We start from the raw sequence: 16,724 nt of genomic DNA on the forward strand, positions 1-16,724 counted from the left end.
TCTTGTATAAAACATCTGTTGAAAATGCAGAGGGTTGAACAGAAATGTGTAACATTTTGATTTTTTTTAAAACTCCAAATAGAAACAGTAAGATCCCAAATCAATTAATAATTGATGAGACATGAACTTTGATGATGTGCACTGTATTGTTAACAGATTCAATGTGCACTTCATTAATATAACAAGTTCCAATACATCAAATACTAATGCAAAAAATACAAACTTAGAATACTTTATTAATTCTAAAATCCCAGAAAATGTACAGTTCATTAGTCAACTTATGTCATGTGTAGATGTAGTATGTAAACTAAAACGTTAAATTCATAGAAATCAACTGAAGAGGATTAAAAATAGGTCCATTCATTTTTAATAATGTGCTGATAGTATTGCTCCATCTCTTACACAGCTATGCAAAGCATTACTAATTGAATCTGCCCATCTCAAATGAATCATCCACCATTATACCTGTTTATAAAAAGGGTTCAAACTCAAATCCATATCATAATACATATTTATGTATATTTATATCTATTCTACCAACCTTATCCAAACTGTTTCCAAACATTTCAATGTACTAATTAATCCACCCACCCCAATCAAGATTTACACTGAACCATCCATGTCAGTCTGTGTTAACTTCTTTTTACTTCTTTTTTTTAACACCATTTTTCAGCACACGATTGGCTATACATGGCGGCCAGTATTAACGGTGGAGGAAGAACCTGGGAAATCCCCAGAAAGAACCACTGACCCTCGAGAAGCTACTGGCAAGCTTTCTCACATACCCACATTGGCCGAATCCTAGACTTGAACCCACGCAGACAGAGGTGAGATGGCAATGATCCGTAACGGAGAGCGCTTTAGACCACTCGGCCACTCGGGGCCCCATCTGTGTTAACAAAACTTATTACTGACTGTTTGCTTACTATGGACACTGGTTTCCTTTTATTGTTGGTACTATGTATCTTGATTTGAAGAAGGCTGTTGATTTACTGGACTATAAATATACTTTTAAAAAAATCATACCTGTCCAACAGAGTCCAACAAGTTGTTATTAATACATAAAATCAGAGCTGATGTCAATTAACAAAGGAGTTCCACAAGGTTCTATTTTAAGGCCTGTATTATTCACATTATTTATAAATGACATGTTGTTGAATGTACATTTTAAAAAACTGAATTATATAATAATGTTATATGATTGCATAAATCCGATTATAATGTTTAAACAGTAATCAATTTGGTGAAGATTATATCAATTGGAATATTGGTGATCACTAAATAACATGTTGATGCCCTAGAAAACAATGCAGTTTTGATTGGAAGTAGGCAAAGATTATCAGTCCATCCAAATCTGTACATTGAAAATGTCAACAATAACTAATTTTTGGGACTTCATGCTGATAAGAATCTAGACTGGTGCAAGCAAGTGAAACACATTTACTCTGTAGTAGGCTCAAGAATGTATCTCTCAGAGAGGATGAAAACTTGTCTACCTCTCAACTATTGGAAATTATTTTACCATGCAATCATTCCTCCTCTTCTGGAATATTACTACACAATTTGGGAAAATACAACTGCTAGAAATATTGAAACAATCAACAAACTTCAAAAAAGGGCAGCAAAAATTTCCCTAAATGTACTGCTTGATACACCATCCAAAATTCTATTCTCTGGACTGAAGTGACTGAAATCTGAATACAGATTCACCTACCACAAGTCATTATTGATATTCAAAGTTAGGAATGAACATTGCCCTCAATATATGCAAGGTATGTTTCATTTCAAGTCAGAAGACCACCAAGGATTTCATGTAATTATTCATACATGAAAAAATATGTATTAATTTCAGTGTACAAAAAATTATATGTAAGATAAATAATTATCATTTTGTGGTACTGGCCATGTACAAAAAATAAAGGGATCTTTCTAACAAGTTCTACAAACACATGCTACTTGACCACCTAATGGTACAAATGTACAAAGTAAACATATAATTTCTGTCTCATTCGGCTCTCAACTCAAGAATATAATTACAATAAAAATAAAAGTACTCAAAAAGATTGTTGTTGTTATTACTAGAGAAAGAGAGAGAGAGAGGATTACGTCTCAGTGTGCAAGCTTATCTGCATTTAGAGTATATGTAGCTGTTATGTTGTGTAATGTTGGCAAAATGATTAAGATGGTTTGAACATGTATTTCATTATGGGTATTATTTATTGTTTGTTGTTGTTGTAGGGTTTAACACCATTTTTCAGCACATGATACATGGCAGCCAGTATAAATGGTGGAGGAAGAACCCGGGAAAACCCTGGAAAGAACCACCACCCCACAAAAAGCTACTGGCAAGCTTTCTCACATACCCAAATTGGCAGAGTCTGAGACTTGAACCCTCGCAGACAGAGGTGAGATGGCAATGATTTGTAATAGTGAGAGCATTAGACCACTCGGCCACTCTGGGCCCCTTATTTATTGGTAAATTATATGCAACTATACAAGTCCACATTGTCAAGAAATTAAGTGCAACTTGTATTTTTACAGCAACAATACTCTAATTATCAAATTGCAATAAAAAACATAAAGAACTTGAAATCACGTTTTAGTTAATGTGTGTGTGCAAGAGAGAAATGAAACAAAATTTTGTCAGTGTATTTATTCAGGACAGTTTTTATTTGTAGCTTTTGCAAAAAGAAAAATTAATATTTTCAGTTACCTGACGATTGTGATAATCCTCATGTATTACGACCATACAATATTCCATTATCAATAAACACCACTAAATCAACAATTCATTCTTGGTTTTCATTACGATATACATTGTCACAACAACCACATGGCTATGCAGTGTTATTTACATGGTAATTAAACATGCTTAGTGCTTTAGTTAATTATTTCCAAGTCAAAACAGAACAGGCACTTAAAAGATAGTATATGTATATATACAAATTGATTTAATGGAGTTTCAAATTTACAATAGAAAATGACAAGGTTTTTATATTTTATGTTTGTGTGACTATAATAAAACAATAAGACTAAGCTGACCAATGGTCTGTGGTCTTCACTTTAGCATGTACTGAGATGTAATTCTCTTTGGAAAAGAAAATATTAAAGGGTTTCTGAACTCAGTTGAAAATGCACATGGTGAATTGTTACAGTGATGGACTTAATAAGGAGAATCAATGATAATATTTAAAGGTATGTTCTGTGAAGTCCTGTGTCCATTTGCTAATATACATCAGTAGATATTGTAATGACAATAAGAGAACTTGTGCATCAATCATTGTATTTTCTCACCAACAATTAATTATTAATTTTTATAAAAACAATATGGCAATATGGTATTTTCGAACGTAAATCTTCTTAGAAGAAATTTTATGTCTGATAATTTAATGGATTTTTTCAAAGATACAAAGTGATATGCATGTAAAATTATGATACATTTAAATAATTATTATTTTGATGACTGGATTGTGTACGGAAAATTAAAGGGTACGAAAAAATACATGAAGTACGGTACAAATGATAAGTGCAGAATATAATTTATAAAAACAAACACTTTATGAAAATCATTTGCTTACTCTGGTAGATCGAAATGAGTTCAAAACAAAATTGTTTAGCTGTTACCTTGAAGGGTAGTTGTCATTTTAAATATTGAACTACATGCTCTCTAATTACCTGTTACTGCATATTATATTATACACTTTGTGCTTTTATTCTTAATGTATCCTGAGGGCCTTAGGGGAGAATATGTTATACAGATACTTAGTTTTCCTCAGAAAATAAAGTTATTATTATTATTATTATTATTATTATTATTCGTATTATTATTATTATTCTTCATGAAAAACATTAGATTCAAGTGTCTGAGGCACTCCCATAGTTATTTTGGTTCCCTGAACCAAATATGAACACATGCATCTGGAGCAAACCCAGAAGAGCCAATAAGTGGATCTGAGTCAGATAAGCCAATAAGCGGATCTGAGATAAGCTAATAAGTGGATCTGACTGAGTTAAACCAACAAACACATCTGACTGTGGCTCAAATAAGCCAATATGCAAATCTGACTGAGATAAGCCAATAAGCACATCTGACTGAGATAAGCCAATAAGTGGATCTGACTGAGTTAAACCAACAAGCACATCTGACAGAGATAAGCCATTATGCAAATCTGACTGAGATAAGCCAATAAGAAGGTGCTCACCAGTTATTATGTACTTTTGAGAGAGTGACAAATGTAAGGTGAAGTTGTTTGCATTTAAAACATGCACAATGGAGAGAATGTTGGCATACCTCTATGCTACATTAATGTAATGTGGATGATATTTCTTTGGATATTGTACTTTTGGAAACTGTATATGACCTTAGCACACTGCTAACTAAAATGACTGTTCCCTTGTGCTAAAAAAAATCAACCTGAATTAAGTACACTATCCGTAGCAGCTATTAAAATAGGGAAAATGAATTTTGCCAGATTTGACAATACCAGCTTCTGAAAGTGCAATGAATGAACTACTAAATATATAAAATGTAAAAAAAGGTTATTGGCTCTTTTTTATACAATTTACCACTGAAGTTCAGGAAGTGAAAATGACCAAGTGGAGCTAGCACTTTTTTGAAAGGTGCACATCTAGAGTAAGGCCAAGCTGTATACTCTATAACCCATATTACACCCATCAATCATACACCAAAATAATGGGAATTAAAGGTTCTTCAAACTATACCTAAGATATACAAGATCTTTTTTCTATAGCCAGTATAACCAGTGAAGAAAGCCGTGGAAATTCTTTTTCTTTAAAATTCTAACCCTATGCAAATTACGAAACTGTAGAGCACCACCTAAGCGCATCTGACTGAGATTAACCATTAAGCGCATCTGACTGCACTGATTGTCTTTTTAATGCTATTAATATATTCAAGTCCATAATTTAAGATTCATTTTTGTAATACTTATGGTCTAATCATACGGGTTGGCATGTATGATAAAGTCTGGTCCAGGTATGTGTATGTATAAATATATATATTCTACGTGTTGGTGTTGTTTATTTTATTATATATATATATATATATATATATATATATATATATATATATATATATATATATATATGTATTTATGTATGTATTAGTGTTCAACAGCACCTCAGCACAGTAATAGCTACATGGTACCAATTAAAACTTGACTTCCAAAAATAAAAAATAAAAAGTTCCAAAAATAAATTGTACTCAAACTTTAGGAAGATAACTCCTTCCAAATAAATATTAACATGAAATACTACTGGGTAAAATATAAAAATGAAAAATGTAACAATTTTGCAAAATAAAGAATAATGCAAAATATTTGTTATTCAAACTGCATTCCCTAAAAAATCTAATATTTAGTTTGGTACACTTTTATAACTGAATTCACATTAAAAAGGTTTCTGTCTAACACGGTGCAAGTCAAAACAATGGTGCTTGTACTTTTTACCTCTGTGAAACATCACACGCAGTGATATCAGTTTCTAAAAATAGACATTTGGACATGGCGAACTGGCATAATGGTGTTCAGTGTTCTTTTCTGTGTTATTGTTTTCATTATTGTTCTTACTGAAAACCATGTACCAGGCAATAAATTTGTTCATCTGAATATAGCATAATAAATTTAGTACCGTTGCTTAGCTCAAGCATTTGACTTTGTATGCCTGTCCAAAGTTTGGTTACTATCATACCTTTAATGAATCCCTGAACATTTTCCCATGCTTCCACTTGTCATTGCCATGACCGCGCACACTTAATATGCAGGTGCAATTGGCTGAATGGAATACTGCCTCTCATTGTCCAAAGGAAAATGATGTACTAAATCTATTTACAACCTGTTTTTGTAATATTGTATAGTACATATGTGACTGACAGTTAAAGTGGAAACAATGATACAAGCTACAGCGTTCATCATTAAACCTCTGTCAACTTTCCCTTTTTTTATTTATAGTATCTACATGAAACAGTCCCAAGAAAACAGATGGGTTTCTTGAGTGTGAAACCACATGTCACAGATTCATTCTATTTTGATACAACTCACTTAGCAGACCAGTCTAAACTGAAAATAAATAGCACCACATATTGTAATAAATGGGTTTCTGGATGTTATATGACTGATAAATGTTAGTGGAGAGAAAATTTGTTAAACATAAAAACATGTTGCATCTGGAAAAGGACAAATCAACAGCACTTTAAAAATTTTGAAATTATAATTCGACAGTAATGTAATACAAGTCTTCATTTGTGAACTTTCAGACTATTCATGAAAGTTACTGTAGACTAGTTAAAGTGAGCGTTATGCATAAATAATTTATCAATTTCTTTTGTGTCTATACTTTCAAACTAACTGCTAATCTCCATGGATTTAGCTGATCTGTCATTAACGTAAGAAGTAAAATAAAATGTATGTTTTCATACAGTTTTCTGTAATTATGGCATGTGATATATAAATTGCTCTTCCTATGCTCCGATTACGGTTTTTTGCCACTTATATTAGTAATAACTACACTTATACCTCTTTTGGGAGTTGACATGTGTGAACCTACAGCAAAGCAGTTCAATTTCACATGTAATACGATTTCCCTTTGACTGGGTACCTCGGTAACCAATCGTTAGGATTGACGCATACTCGGTAGAAATTTCCTTAAATTTTTACATCTCATGTATGTATGTAAGTACCCATAGGAAATTTTCCATATGGACTGGATATGGAATCCATACGTACTTTTACAGAAATATCCATATGGACTATAGATGAACCACTCTTATGGATTTCAGTGTATCCATTTGGAAATGTTATGGATTCCTTATGTACTTCTTATGGAAAATCCCATGGATTATGCAAATTAGTCCATGAGATCTGTTGATTGTCCATGTGGAATAAAATTAAAATTCCATATAGAATTTGTGAATAATCCATAAGGAATTTGTGAATAATCCACATGGAATCTGGCAATAGTCCATATGGAATTTGAGAATAGTCAATATGGAATTTGGAAATGGTACATATAGAATTTGTAAATAGTTCAATAGTCCATCCCATACGAAATTTTCCAGGTAGACTTAAGGTGGATTTCAGATGGGTTTTTATAAGTACTTTCTGCCTAAACCATAAAAAATCTGCTTTAGATTTCTACTAAACTGCCTAATGATTCTTATACATTATTGGGAATCAATGATAAATATTCACAATAATTTTTCAAATGGATCATACAGTGTTTCCCTTTACCCTCATTTGTACTTCAGAGACCCCAAATTTTTTATATGATCCCCAGTTCTGATACCAAAGTTTGTTTTTTACTCAGTCTGACCCCCAGTTTTGACACCAAGGAGAGTTTTGACTCTTAGTCTTGCACCCCTAGGGGAAACACTAATCATAAATTTTATTTTGATAAACATTATCAAATAAATTTAGCTTTTTCTTGTCATAATTTTCTTTCTTGCATACAAAACCTAATCCATGATGGCCCAGTGTATCCCCTAGGGGTGCAAGACTGAGAGTCAAAAACCTGATTGGTGTAAAAACTGGGGGTCAGACTGAGTAAATAACAAACTTTGGTATCAAAGCTGGGGGTCAAATTAAAAATTTGGGGGTCTCTGAAGCGCAAATGAGGGTAAAGGGAAACACTGATGGCATTACTTAAGTCTTTTTCATTTCACTGAAAGTTTGGTGAGATTCAATCACAAATATTTCAACCAAAGCATTCATTGAAACTGTGGTGAGATCTCACTAAAATTTCACTGAAATATTTGTGATGTTTCATAAAAATTTTGGATAAAACTTTCACTTAAATTTTGGCAAGATCTCTAAAATTTCCTTGAAAGTTTTGTGAAAGTTTACTTAAACTTTCGTGAGATTTCACTAAAATTGTGATTATATAGTATTTTACTGAAATTTCAGTAGTTTTTCAGACATTTCAAATGGTTTCAAATAAATAATGGATATGAATTAAACAGGACTTTATTAACCAATTATACAGATGTTGTAATTATATAACATCAAAGGCAAGAGATATGGGAGTTAATAATAATAATAATAATAATAATAATAATAATAATGTTGTTGTTGTAGGGTTTAACGCCATTTTTCAGCACACGATAGGCTATTCATGGCAGCCAGTATTAATGGTGGAGCAAGAACCCGGGAAAACCCCGGAAAGAACCACCGACCCACGAGAAGCTACTGGCAAGCTTTCTCACTTACCCACATTGGCTGAATCCGAGACTTGAACCCAAGCAGACAGAGGTGAGATGGCAGTGATCCGTAACGGACAGCGCTTTAGACCACTCGGCCACTCGGGGCCCCTTAATAATAGTAATACTAAAGACTATTCAGAGAAGGTAACTTAATTAGTTACAGAACTAATCTACCTTGAGGACTTCTTTCTGTGATGTACAGGTTATACAACATGATGTGAAGAATTTGGCCTAACACTAAATAATTAAGTGATTTTAAAAATCAAAGTATCAAGCCTGGAACATATATACAGGCATCTGTGAACACATAAACATATATAAAATATAAAATATCATCCTGCATGGAAAAATTCAACTGTGAAAATGATGCAAAATGAGAGAAAAGCATCAATTTCAGACACTGATTATGAAAATAAGAAATGCTAGGAGCCTGCCTGATGGCAGTGTTGTACTGCAGACTTGATTTTTGATTAATGTACAAACTATGATGATGTTGTGGTCTCTTGAACTAGTCCTTGTTCCATAAGCAGCCGTGACAAGCATTTATAATAATATAATTACTATTGTTTTACAATGAATTCTAACAAACCTAGAATATTTTGATATAATACACAATAATACCACTCACAATATTAAAGGATGATTCTACCTGCGGGTCAAGAAAACTCTGTAAAGATATGACTATCTTTGATAGACATTGGTATCTGGCAACAATTCCCACCAGTGATTTATACGTTTTCCCTCCTTAAATTCTGATAGTTAACCAGTTTGCCGTTATATAACTTTGAAATCATCCTGGTTCAATTCAATGTCATATTTTTTAGCATGTTAGCCACTACTGTAAAGCTCTTTATGGCACAAAAAGCAAAATGCTAGTCCTGGCGTTCAGTTTTCATACAGCTTGACCAATTACGTTCCCATCAAATTTGCATTCAAGCTTTTCTCATTGGTGCAAATTTTTCAAATGGTTATTCAAACTCGTATCCCACTCGAAAATTCGAATCGCCATGTTTACGTGATGATTCATTGGGCAAGTACAAAATTTTGACCAATCAGAAAGCACTTTACAGCGATCATGTGTTAAATAATATACGAAACATATACATATTAAAAAGCTCATTGTGGAATGGGACCGTTTTGAGCATTATTAAAAAATTAAGTTTCGGAGACGATATTTAAAAAAGGATCTGTATCGAGGAAAATCCTATTCAGATCATGAGAAAATAGAAATTCTGTTTTAAAACGGAAAACAAGAAAACTTGTTTGAGGGCAGTTAAATCCAAATGAAGTTAAACAAAAATACAACAACAACAAAAATTAGAGAAAGAAATATAACAAGGAAAGATGTGGAAAGAAGTTATTGTGCCCAAAATGAACAATAAAATTACAGCTATCAGAAACAGGAAATATAAATGTTGATGAAAATCATTTAAATTGTACAAGAAACAAAAAATAAATTTTATTATTTTATTATATCTTATTTATATTTTTTATTGAAATGTCGGTGATATTACAATCTCAAAATATCACTATATTTTCAGAAATTTTTACAAACTCTCAGTGAAATTTCAATCACAAATTCTCACTGATATTTTCAAAAATGTTGGCAGAGTCAATGATATTTCAATCACAAAATTTCACTGATATTTTCAGAAAGTTTGGTAAAATCTATTAAAATAAAATAATTTTTGTGTGAAAAAAAGGACATCTGAGTAAATGTAAAAAAAAATTCACTGTGATTTTGCTGAAATTTCAGTCACATTTTCACTAGGGTATGATTTTTGATCAAGCCCAAAATCCACCTTGCACCAAATTTTGAGTCCAAAAATTCATCTATGCTTGTACTACCAGATATTAATATTTTGATCATGTTTACATTTTCTCTACTTTTTTTGGCCATGTCTTTGCCTGTTTTTAAACATCTGTGGCAATAAATTAAAGAAAACTGATATGCACGTGTTTCTTCAAATTTATGAGTATATATTCATCCTTCCACATCAGCGACACTGACATACACAACTACTCAAACTCCCACCAATCTATTTGAATCAGATAGTTTAGGTCCTTAATTCTTCAGAGAGTATTTTCCATGATACTTTAACACAATTGAGCCTGCTTTCCATATGGAAAAAGTGCTTATGGATTAAAGTTGCAACTTTATTCCATATGGAATTTTTACTTGATATGAAATACTTATGGCATTTATACGGAATAAATTGTCTGATTCCATAAGTTTTACAGTCCATATCTCTTCCATACGGATTCCTGAAGTATTCCATATTTAATCCATGAGAAATTTCTGTCTATCTGTCTGTCTGTCTGTATGTATGTATGTATGCATGCATGCATGGAGCACAAATTGCCCTCCCCCATGAGGTCATACACAACACCACTGCTTGCACAAACTGATCAGAAGTTCAGTCTTATTTTTAAATGTCAGATGTGTTGATGTAACTATTCAGCTTTTTACTTATAGATCAATCCTAACTAAAGTTAATAGCATTAGATCTGCTGGCTAAAGCATTAAACTTTTAACACTTATATTTTCCTTAGCGTTTGACAAATTCTTTCTTAAGCAAGGTTTACATTTTTTAAAAAAAAATACTATCTGTGATTTTCTATCAATGTCATTAAATGAACTGTAATGCAAGGTAACTGACTGTGAAGAGTATAGTGACAGCACTGTCAAATGAACCTACAGCTCTATGGTAAATCACAATTTCAGAAATAAACTGTAATAGCAGAGTGAGCTACTGACAAAATAAAACTTGAGTTGACTTACCAAAACTAATGAAAAGCATGTAAAATTGAGACTAAAAGGTAGAGAAAATAAGGCCATGTTGGAAAAAGAATGGAAATAAAGAGTGTCAGATGAAAGGCAGGAAAAGCAGGACAAAATATGTCTGCTACCACCGAGAAATCTTAAAGGATTTTGGAGTTTTACTAAGGAAATGAAAGTGTACATATTGGAGGATGGATGGATGAATAAAACTAATGAAACTGAAGAAAATGAAAATAGCAAAAGGTACATCTAGACCATATGTCTAATAAGTAAACAAATTTTAAACTGATATCTTCAATGGCATGGGTATTAATCTCAAGATATCAAAAAGAGTAATGGATGGATCGATGAACAAATTAAAAGTAAAGAAATAATATTAAATAAATATGAACTGAAAAACTGTGAATAGCAAAAGGCACGTGTACGCCATTAGTTTAATATACTGTATATGCTTACATACACATCAGATGCAACTGTAAACTGCATAGACCCTGATCTGCCACTATATAATGTGCAAACAGATCTGGGAATCTGCCTGTGCATTATGCACAGATCAGTCAGACCCAACTTATAGGCAAGTACATACAGTAAATACCAAATTTAAAAGGAAAATATCATAAACAGTGATTTGATACAGTGCAAATGTGCATACAATATGGTCTTTCATAACAGGTTTTTTAAACAGCAGTCTTCATAACAGGTGTTTTTCCAAAGAGTGATCTTTATGACAACTGGTCTATCACAAGAAAGGTTATAATACATTATGTGCATCACATGTTTAAGGTTTAGGGTTTAAGGTTTATGGGAAAAATGCAACCACAGGGGAACTGATACAATATTTGCATGTATTTCGATATTTAAGAGAGACCACAGTTATGAGTCCAATGTTGATTGCTATTAACCGTCTCATTTATTGTAGTATTGTACAATTAATGTTTTACTATAATCTGGAACTCATGAGCTGAATGGTAAAGTCTTACATCCACAGCCAATAAGAGTGTGTATGGATTGTTGATTTGCTGTATCCCTCTTGCCAATATTTATTATAATACTTCAGTCAAACTGGTGGCTAACTAGTAGAACAATTTCATCAATTTCTGTTTTAAAAAAAAGCAAATTATTACCTACTCAGACTAGCCCTGGTTAGCCTCCTCAGTGTGTTCTTGGGAAAGACACCTGAGTTCCATTTCTTTAGCAAGATACATCCAATAATGTATTAAAAGTGCCACTAAAACCATTAACAGAAACAGCTTGCTCACAACATTGGTTTTTTTCTGTTTGCTTAATTTCCAATGTCAAAAATGTTTAAAATTATTACAAATCCAGTGCTCATTCCAGATGTGAAGAAAGTGTCAAAAGATGCATTCATTTAGAAACAAACAAGGGATGCAAATACCTGTATCTTGTTCTTATTTATTCAAGAAATTCAAATGCATATCATTATCACAGACACTTGCATCATGGATTTATTCATTTCTGCAAGAAATATTTACTTTTGCAGTATCTGATACATTTGTTGTTGTTAAATAAAAACACATCTGTCTGCAATTTCCTTGATGGATGAAATAACTGTCCATTGGTCATTTTTAACTAACAAGGAAACCAGCAAACTGAGCACCAGTATGACTCAACAGTGTCTGATTTCAAAGTAAAAAATGCTGGAAAAGTGAACATTTATTGCAGAAATTGATAAACGCATGATTAAGTGCCAGTGATTATTATCAGCCTAACCTCTCTCAAGTCTACAGTTTTCCCTTCCTGTACACAATTAAGGATCATGTGGTCTTAATTGGTGCCCATGTTTATCAAAATCAGCAACACATTTCTGTTAGCAAATGAAACTATCTTGTTTCCGTGGCAATGTGCACACTATGCTCAATTTATTTTAATGTAACAATCTGTAATCCTTATTTTCTTGGGGTGTACCAATTGGGCATCATGGAGGGAATTTTCTTGCACCAAATATGATGGAAGCTAGCACCTAAAATGAACCCTGCAAATCAACAAACAAGGAGCAAAAAGAGCCTGCTTACCCATTCACTACAACACTATATGGATCAATGGACAAGAAACACCCACCTCACATTTTCTGTCCCAAATAAATGCAATACAAGTTCTAAGATGGTATTTCCACAAACCATCTTATCTACTTTACATCTAAACCAGATCACATAACAATTTTTACAGCATGAAGTAACACTATAAAGACAGGACCTGTGTCCAGACAATATAGATGCTCTCAAATATATGTCACTGTTGAAGAAACCTTGGTTAAAGAAGTAAGGGTAAATTTATAAGCATGGCAGAAAGTAATAATTTAAGAATTTATTCAAACAGGGGCCACAACTAAGTCCAATGGTATATATAGCTTGTTGCAAGTACATGTATTGCTGCATGTATTATTCAAACAGTGTCAAAAATGTGTCTAATAAACATAAATCAAAAATTCTTTTTTTTTATCACATAACTAGAATGAGTTTTCCAAACTTGATAATCTTTTGAATGTGACATTGCAATTATGTTCAAAGTATGTCTTGCAATTTTATGGCATCAAGACTTGTGCAATAAATTATGGTAAAACAACTTATATAAATTAAAATTGTATATGTACTATGTGCAAGTAATATAAATCAAAGTCAAATGTTATGTCATAAAGACACCAAGTGCTCTTGATCAACCCACACTGATAAGAAATCTCACCCAACATACATACACTTATCCTATGGCCGTTGCTAAGTAAGATCATTTCATTTCATCACACAAACCAACACCTAGATATTTTATCTTCACTGCAAAGATATAGCCATAAAGATATCTAAAGTGTGCAGATAACTGGATGCCAGGTGATGACAACAAATGTTTATAGTCCCTTTTAGTGTCCCTGGCAATCAATATGGTGCAGCCAATTAGGAGCCTTGTTAGTGTAGCATACCAAAGATGAGTCGATAAGATGGACATGGAACAAACTGCTGACCAGATCACTCAAATGTCAGTCAAAGACAAAGACTATATCTAATGCCAATGACCATGAAGCCTGACCCGACCCAAGTATTCCGCAAAGATATCTGTCTTAATCAAACAGACATAGCCTGAAAATAAAATAACAACATACTAATAGCTTCATCCAAAAAACTAGGAAAATAAATCAAACATAAAGATAGATTAGCAAGTACTTAGCCCAACCCTAAACCCACACAAACAGAAACAAATAAACTGCAATAACCCGTAATCTAAATTTTTATATAAAACAAATTTCTTTTCTTGTATTTTTTCTTTCTTTAAACAAAATTTTAATTTATTATTTTTCTAGGGTATCACAATCCTACAAAATGAAATAAAGGACACTAACATCTTTTCCTACCGCAAAGTGACTGCAGATTATATGTAGTACAACAAACGCAACTGCACTAAGGCACAGTCTCTCCTTGAGGCACTAAAAACAATTAGAACGCATAGGTAAGACCCAAAAACTAGAATATATATAGTGGTCTAAAAAGACCAAGCCCATCAGGCCCCACTGCACAAGGCGGCAAAGTCTATCAAGGAAGGAAAACTTACTATAACTCCAAAATTAATACCTATAAGGTTGTCAAAACCCCAAGGACTATCAAGCCTGACTGCACAATGTTCCAACCAAATACCTAGCGACACTAGTTAGGACCCTAAACTTAAGAATATATAAGGTGATCTAAACCGCAAGGACCATCAGGCCCAGCTGCACAAAGCGATGCACCATTAACTCATTCAGCCCCAGACCCGTTATCAGTATCACTGCTGCTATGCCCCAGCAGCGCTAAGCTGCGTCTAGCTGCGTGTGCCCCAGAGTTTTTACCTGTTTGAAAAATTTTGTAAACATCGTGCACATGCATTCACTCTTACCTTAATTTCTCTGCTTATATCCAATTAAAATCCAAGAAAGTTTCACCATTTATCGCAAATGAATTTGTCTACACAGTGATGTATTTTTTTTCCTATTTGTCCAAGTCTTTCACGACTTATTTATACAGAATTTACAAAATTATGTGCAACGTTTATCCGCAAGAACTCGATCATCATCGCTGTCAGCATCCTCATCTTTGGACGATTCAATCTCAGAAACTTCTATGTCCGAATCAAAATCTCACAAAATATCCAACTGCCGAACATATCTTTCCTCAGCTTGCTCAGTATTTTAAAGATCAAACCTGAGAAACTCCTCATTTTTGCTCTCATCAAAAATCACTCTTACGTCCGCCATCATTTACGATTTTTCATGACCAGAACACGTGTAGTTAAACCGCTTTCAAAACAGGAGCCCTTAGCTTCTGAACAATTAAAATTTCCGCAAATGAAAGTAAAATCATTTCTGATTGGTTTAATAGTTGTTAGTTCTTGGAATAAACCCATTTCTAACCAATCAGAGACGTTGAATCTAACACACATTCATCACGCTTGGAGACGGGATCAGCCATTGAATGCAGTAAAAAAATCACGACTACAGGCGGGATCGGCCATTGAATGCAGAAACCGGATCACGCCTACGGACGGGATCGGGGCTTAAAGGGTTAAGCCTAGGAAAGTTTAAATAACCATACACAAAAGGGTGAACCCAAACCAAGAACAACCCCACCCAAATCAGACTCAATAGATAAAGTTTAAATAACCCTACAGACTATCACTAAGCGGTCACTGGTGCAGTGCTATCTTTTTAAAAAAAAAACGCCACAGAATATATCTCCAAATATCTGTCAAGATGACAATTCATTAACCTTTCGGCAAGGGAGTCAAAAACTGTTTACCCTGGATAAACCAAGGTGCCTTCCTAGTGAGCAGGCTCCTCCCTGACTGAACCTTCCTGCTTGCCACCACCGGACATTAAATTAATAAACGTGCATAGCACATATTAAATACATGAAGGGGATAGGCACTTTTTCCTCTCTTCATGAACAATTAATTAACCCTCCACATGGGAATAAAAACCTAGGTGTCCCGATGTGACGTCATAGTAGCGACCAATTGCTACTGGCATCACATACTGCTTGGTTGATACCTAGCACAGCTAATGCAGACTGAATTGCTACCTTTAACTCGAGTGTGTGCTGGGTCTATCCCCACTTGAGTATAGCCTTACATTCAGGTCGCTAGGGTCTATGAAGCCAGTCATATTGACCCAAGACCTGAAGGCTCCATTAAATAGTGCCTTTTATGCACAGTAATGCCTGGGGGATGAGGCTCTAATTCCTTCCCCTGGTATCAATTAAATAGTCCGCTTATGGACATTAACCAGATGTACATGCCTGTATGGGTGGAAACAAATATAATTTAAATGATGATGATGATGATGAAGCCTGACCTGTGAGTCATTATGTTGTTGTTGTTGTTGTTGTAGGGTTTAACGTCATTTTTCAGCACACGATAGGCTATACATGGTGGCCAGTATTAAGAGGAAGAACCCGGGAAATCCCCGGAAAGAACCACCTACCCTCGAGAAGCTACTGGCAAGCTTTCTCACATACCCACATTGGCCGATTCCGAGACTCGAACTCACGCAAACAGAGGTGAGATGGCAGTGATCGGTAATGGAGAGCGCTTTAGACCACTTGGCCACTTGGGTCCCCGAGTCATTATGTGATGGCACTGAAGAATGGTGCAAGGTTCAGGCCAGAAGGTCTTACACTCAACACACCATATATTACATACAAATTCTGAATGGTCCTCATTGCAATATTTCTCAGCTAATTTAACAAA

At 33.8% G+C, this 16,724-nt stretch overlaps 1 protein-coding gene across 2 annotated transcripts in view; it reads right to left on the bottom strand.

Annotated features, from left to right (window-relative positions):
• The window catches only part of LOC149770047 (copine-3-like), a 124,496-nt gene that overhangs the window by 54,912 nt on the left and 52,860 nt on the right, over positions 1 to 16,724 (bottom strand). The gene's annotated exons all lie outside the window — the stretch shown is intronic.

This window comes from Sinohyriopsis cumingii, unplaced genomic scaffold (genome assembly GCF_028554795.1).
Source record: "Sinohyriopsis cumingii isolate HCF-2022 unplaced genomic scaffold, ASM2855479v2 utg002809l, whole genome shotgun sequence".
In the NCBI taxonomy this organism is placed as follows: Eukaryota; Metazoa; Mollusca; class Bivalvia; order Unionida; family Unionidae; genus Sinohyriopsis; species Sinohyriopsis cumingii.